The sequence below is a fragment of the Pteropus alecto genome, unplaced genomic scaffold (genome assembly GCF_000325575.1).
Source record: "Pteropus alecto unplaced genomic scaffold, ASM32557v1 scaffold44, whole genome shotgun sequence".
NCBI classification, from domain to species: domain Eukaryota; kingdom Metazoa; phylum Chordata; class Mammalia; order Chiroptera; family Pteropodidae; genus Pteropus; species Pteropus alecto.
This window is the reverse complement of record NW_006436812.1, coordinates 6078360-6084655: the sequence shown is the minus strand read 5'-3', so window position 1 is coordinate 6084655 and position 6296 is coordinate 6078360. Positions and strand designations below refer to the sequence as shown.

Below are 6296 nucleotides of genomic sequence, written 5' to 3'. Positions count from 1 at the left end.
AGTATCATTTGGGCAAATTGCCATTTTAAATAGGGCATTCTTGGTCAAAAGCTGAAAGAAGGGGAGAAAGGGATGTGGATTGAGGGGTGGGTAAGAGGAATCCAGCAAAAGGAGTGGCCAGATAAGATTGATAGGCCAGAGAAGATTGGCTGGGGGTAGGATGAGATCAGAGAGAGGGGACAGATGCGAGCTTTCATTCTAAACAAATCTATCCCAGCTTTATATTATGAAAAGTATTACATGGAAAAATAGAGGAATGGGACAGTGAACACTAGCATACTTTCTGCCTCTGTACAGCAGTTAACATCTTGCTTTGCTTGCTTTACCTTTCTGTTTTCATTTTGAAAAAAGTGAACTTTTATTTTGCTGAACCATTTGAAAGTCAGTTACAGACATCATGACACTCTAAATATTTCCAATATAGATCTCCCACCCCATCCCCAAATTAGCAATAATTCTGTAATATAACCAGGCCACATTCATATTCCCCAGTTGTCTCAAGTTGTCTGCAGCTGTCCCACCCTGCCCCACACCAGGATCAGTCAAGGGTCAAACATGCGGTAGACTATATATGACATGTCAAAAGGTTGCGCTTGACTGAAGTGAATGCTGCCAGGGTCTATCCATTATGGAGGCAGAAAGGGTTGGATTCAGGAGTTGAAAGCATAAAGATAGAATACGTTTCTCTCTGCTCTTAGCAAGCTGTCTGCAAATGCCTTTGGCTCCAATGAGTATGCTTTCCTCAGTAACCTCACATTCCAGCCTGATGGGGGAAGAGTACTGATTTTCTGCTTCTTTAATGCCTCTGCATTTATTAGCTAGTGGTCTCTGGTAAAGAAGAGAATTCTTTTTTTCTCGTTTCTTTCTCCTTTTTGAATATCATTATTGGCTCCGATTTAAACCATATTTTTATTGAGGTATAATTGACACGTTCAGTTTGGTGAAGTTTGATGATGGGAGCACATCTATGTAATCGCCACCTAAAAAGGCAAGGGACAATTCCATCTCCTAGAGAATTCCTCTGTCCCTTTCCAGATTCTCCCACATATCACTTTCTGTTTTCTGTCACTATAGAGTTGTCCCATTGGTGCTCAGACTTCATGGAAGTACAGAGCACACACTCCCATGTCTGGCTACTTTCTCAGCAGCGTGTTTTTGGGATTTATCTATGTTGTGTGTACCACTAGTTTTTTCTTATTGCTGAGTGAGTACATATAAAAACTGACATCTGTGTATAGTCTGTAGTCTAGTTAATGGTATTGTACCCATGTCAGTTTCCTAGTTTTGGTGATATGTTAACATTATGTAAGGGTTTAGCATTGGGGGAAGCCGGGTGACAGTGTGTGGACCTCTCTGTAATCGCAACTTCTTATAAGTCTATAGTTATTTCATAACAAAAAACACACACCCTGTGAAGTTTCCAATTGAAATGTAATTTTACAGGGTTTTTCTTTATTTCCTATTCCTTGTCTTTCTCTCATACTGAAAAGCTGGATTCCTTAATCATATAAATATATTTATTGGCTTTCTCCTATAATTTATATAAGATAGTTTCAAACTCAGTAATATTATTGTTAACCATGAAGTGACTGAGTGAGGTTTAAGCTTTTTTTTTAGTTTATTTTAGAACATATCCAGGCAAAGATGGACATCGGAGCACGAAGTTGACCACGTCATTGTTTTCTCTTATCAGTTTGACTTGCAGTTTGGTTCATGTGTTTCTGCTTATGCTTAGATTTACTGCTTATTATACATATTTTTGACTTTTAATTTTTCCTTAACCTTAAAATATTTTGTGTTATGGATAATTTCAAGCATATATAAAATGGAGAGAAGGGTATGTGAGACACCAAGCATCCTCACCCAGCCTCAACCCTCACCCTACTTTCTCCCTGCCAAGCTGTTACTTTGAAACAAGTATTTCACAAATTCTTTCCTTTGTAAATATTTTGATATGTATCTCCTAAGGGCATAGCCACAATAGCTTCATGACACTTTTTAAAAAGCAGTAATTCCTTACCAGTAACAAAATCCCCACGGTGTTTTAGATATCACTAATTGTCTCATAAATTTTTAATAGTTGGCTTGTCCATGTCAGTATCTAAGGTCTACATGTTCCGTGTGCTTGATATGTACCCCCCATGTACTTTAAGCTTCCTTTATTATTATTTTTTTTTTTTTGAGTAAGATTAGTATTACTTCTTTAATATTTGAGAAAAGTCACCAGTGAAGCCATCTGGACTTGTTTTTTTCTTTGAAGAAAGAAGTTCAGTTACTAATTCTCAATTTTTTTCCTTCTGATTTTTTTTTGTCCCTCCACCATTTTTTTAAAATTCCCATTGCCCCACCTATTTCCTCTTTGTCAGCTATCAGTTTGTTCTTTATATCTGTGTATCTGTTTCTGTTTTTTTTGTTCATTCATTTTGGTTTTTTAGATTCCTTATGTAAGTAAAATCATTTGATATTTGCTTTTCTCTGACTTATTTCACTTAGTGTAATACCCTCTAGGTCCATCTATCCATGTTGTCACAAATGGCAAGATTTCATTATACAATGGAATAATATTCCATTATATATATATTCCACATTGATGAACATCTAGGTTACTTCCATGTCTTTGCTATTACTAGGAATGCTTTTAGAATTAGTGTTTTTGTTTCCAATATATATTCCACATTGATGAACATCTAGGTTACTTTCATGTCTTTGCTATTACTAGGAATGCTTCAGTGAACATAGGGATGCATATATCTTTTAGAATTAGTGTTTTTGTTTCCGTCAGATAAATACCCAGATAGAATTGCTAGATTGTATGGAAGCTCTATTTTTAATATTTTGAGGAACCTCCATACTGTTTTCCATAGTGGCTGCACTAATGTGCAATCCTACCAACAGTGTACAAGAGTTCTCTTTTCTCCACGTGCTTGCCAGGACTTTTTTGTTGTTGTTGATTTGTTGATGATAACCATTCTGACAGATATGAGGTGATATCTTATTGTGGTAGTCTACGGCCATGCTACACTGAACACGCCCGATCCTGTCTGATCTCGGAAGCTAAGCAGGGTCGGGCCTGGTTAGTACTTGTATAGGAGACCACCTAGGAAGACCAAGTGCTGTAGGCTTAAAAAAAAAAGAAGAAGAACGGTAGGTATTCTTTGTTTGGTAGAATTCACCTGTGAAGCCATCTGGTCATGGACTTTTATTTGTTGGGAAGTTTTTTGATTATATCTTCAATTTCTAGTAATTGGTTTGTTTAGAGTTTGTATTTCTTACTAGTTCAATCTTGGAAGGTTATGTACTTACAGAAATTTATCCATTTCTTCAACATCGTTGAATTCGTTGGCATATAATTATTCATAGTGCTTAATGATTTCTTTATATTTCTGTGGTGTTGGTTGTAATTTCTTTCATTTATGATTTTACTTATTTGGGCTCTTTTTTTTCCTTGATGAGTTTGGCTAAGGGTTTGTCAACTTTGTTTATCTTTTCAAAGAACCAGCTCAATTTTATTGATCTTTTCTGTTGTTTCTTAAATTCTCTTACATATTTCTACTCTGATCTTAATTATTTCTTTCCTTCTGTTTACTTTTTTTTTTTTTTTAGTGCCTACAGCACCTCGTCTTCCTAGGTGGTCTCCCATCCAAGTACTAACCAGGCCTGACCCTACTAAGCTTATGAGATCAGGCATGTTCAGAGTGGCATGGCCATAGACTTAACTTTGGGTTTTGTTTGTTCTTCTTTTTCTAGTTCCTTTAGGTGTAGAGTTAGATTGTTTATTGGGATTTTTCTTGTTTCTTGAAGAGAAATACTTGAAATGATCTCAGTCTTCTTGAATTTATTGAGTCTTGTCTTGTGGCCTGACATGTGATCCTGAGGAAAATGTATATTTTTGGATGAATTGCTCTATAAGTGTCTAAGTTTATCTGGTGATATTTAAGGCCATTATTTCCTTATTATTAATTTTCTGTCTGGATGATCTGTCCATTAATGTGAGTGGGGTATTAAAATTCTGTACTGTTATTGTATTACTGTGGATTTCTTCCTTTATATCCATTAATAATTGCTTTGTAGATTTAGGTGCTGCTATGTTGGGTGTGTAGATATTTATGCTTGTTATATCCTCTTCTTGGGTTGACCCCTTATTATAGTTATGCCATGTTCTTTGTCTTTTTTTTTTTTAACTTATTTTTGTTTGTTTTAAAGTCTATTTTGTCTAATTAGCATTGCTACCCAGCTTTCTTTTTGTTTCTTTATGCATGGAATATCTTTTTACATCCTTTTACTTTCACTCTGTATGTGTCTTTCAATTTGAAGTGAGTCTCTTGTAAGGAGCATATAGATGGGTCACGTTTTTAAATCCATTCAGCCACTCTGTGTCTTTTTATTGGAACATTTAATTCATTAATATTTAAAGTAATTTATTGATAAGTATGTACTTATTGCTATTTTGTTAGCTGTTTTTTGGTTGTTTTTACAGTTCTCTGTTCTTCTTGGGATCTCTTCCCTTGTGGTTTCTTGGTTTTCTTCAGTGTTTCCTTTGTGTTTCTTTCTCTTTGTTCTTTGTATATCTTTTGTAGGTTTTTGGTTTGTGGTTACCATGAGGTTTGTGTGTATCATTTTATATCAATAACAGTCTATTTTAAGTTGATAGATGTTTAAATTCAAATATATTCTATATTTTTACTCTCCTCCATGCTTTATGTTATTGATGTAATGATTTAGATCTTTTTGTATTATATATTCTCTGAGAAGTTATTGTAGTTTGAGTTTGATACTTTTTTAAAACCTTTCTAGTAGCTTTTTACATGTCTGACTTGCTGTATTTATTAAATATTTGGCTTTACCTGTGATATTTTTTTTTCTTTTCTCATATTTTCTTATTTCTGGTTATGGACTTTGCTTTTATGCTTAAAGACAACCTTTTAATATTTCTTGTGAAGCTGGTGTAATGGTGACGAACTCCTTTAGTTTTTAATTGTCTGGGAAACTCTATTTCTACTTCAATTCTGAATGATAACCTTGCTGGGCAAATTATTCTAGGTTGTAGGTTCCTTTCTTTTAGCACATTAAAGATGTCCTTCTAGCCTGTAAAGTTGCTGCCGAGAAATCAGGTGATAGCCTTATGGGGTGTCCTTTTTATGAATTCCTTGTTTTCCTCTTGCTTCTTTCAAGATTGTCTCTTTAACTTTTGCCATTTTAAATACAGTATGTCTTGGTGTGGGTCTTTTTGGGTTCATCTTGTTTGGAACTCTCTTCTTGGAACTGAATGAATGTCTGTTTCCTTTCCCAGGTCAGGAAAGTTTTCAGCCATTATTTCTTGAAATACTTTGTTCTTTTTTCTCTTTCATCTCCTTCTGGGATCCCTGTAGTATGAATGTTTGAGTGCTTGATGTTATCCCAGAGGTCTCCTAAACTAGTCTCGTTTTGAAAAATATTTTTTTTTTTTGCCGTTCTGATCGGTTGATTTCCACTAGTCTGTCTTTTAGGTCGCTGATATGTTTTTCTGTATTTGCTAATCTGTTAATTCCTTCTAATATATTTTTTCATTTCAGTTACTGAGATCTTCAGGTCTGCTTGTTTTTTTATACTTTCTAACTCTTTGTTGAAGTTCTAAGTTCCTCTATTCCACTCCCACTCTCAAGTTTGGCAAGTATCCTTATGACCATTTCTTTGAATTTTTTATGGGGCAAATTATCTCCATTTCTGGAGATTTTTCACATTCCTTCATTTAAGAGATATTCTTCTGTTTTTTCATTTTGTTTGACTTTTTATGTTTGAACATAGAGATAGCTGTGTCTCTACCAGCGTTGAAAAAGTGGCCATATGCAGAAGCGGACTCTGTGTAGGCTGTGTGTGCTGGGTGGTTTTGGCAGGCCATTAGAAGCTGAGCAGGTACTTAAAGCATTTGGGGCACTGGCCTACCTAGCTGGAGCAGCTTCAGTTAGGGAGTCCAGGTATGTGTGAGTAATGCCCTATGGATCCTGCTTGCTCCCTTTGTTTGGGGTGAAATGGGCGATGTGTCCAGGAATGTGGTGCAGTGACCTTGTAGGTAGGCCAGGGCACCTGGACAGAGCCTCCGCCCACCCTACGGAGGTGGAAGGGATGCAAACAATGGCATTCACCAGCACCTCTGAACTGGGAGAATTCCCGCAGTCCCCAGAGAGCTCCCACAGCTCCCCAGCCACCTTTATACAGTCTCTTGTTTGTTGTACATAAAGTAGTCTAGTGAAGAAGTAACCCTTGTGTAGGCTTTATGTGCTGGGTAATTTCAAGAAGCTGGTTGGAGCCAGGCATGC

The 6296-nt window shown here is 36.1% G+C and overlaps 1 protein-coding gene and 1 pseudogene across 2 annotated transcripts in view; both read left to right on the top strand.

Annotated features, from left to right (window-relative positions):
* Nucleotides 1–6296, top strand: part of GNPTG (N-acetylglucosamine-1-phosphate transferase subunit gamma) — an 18815-nt gene that overhangs the window by 1354 nt on the left and 11165 nt on the right. The window lies entirely within an intron of this gene.
* LOC112481677 lies at nucleotides 3004–3122 on the top strand (annotated as a pseudogene).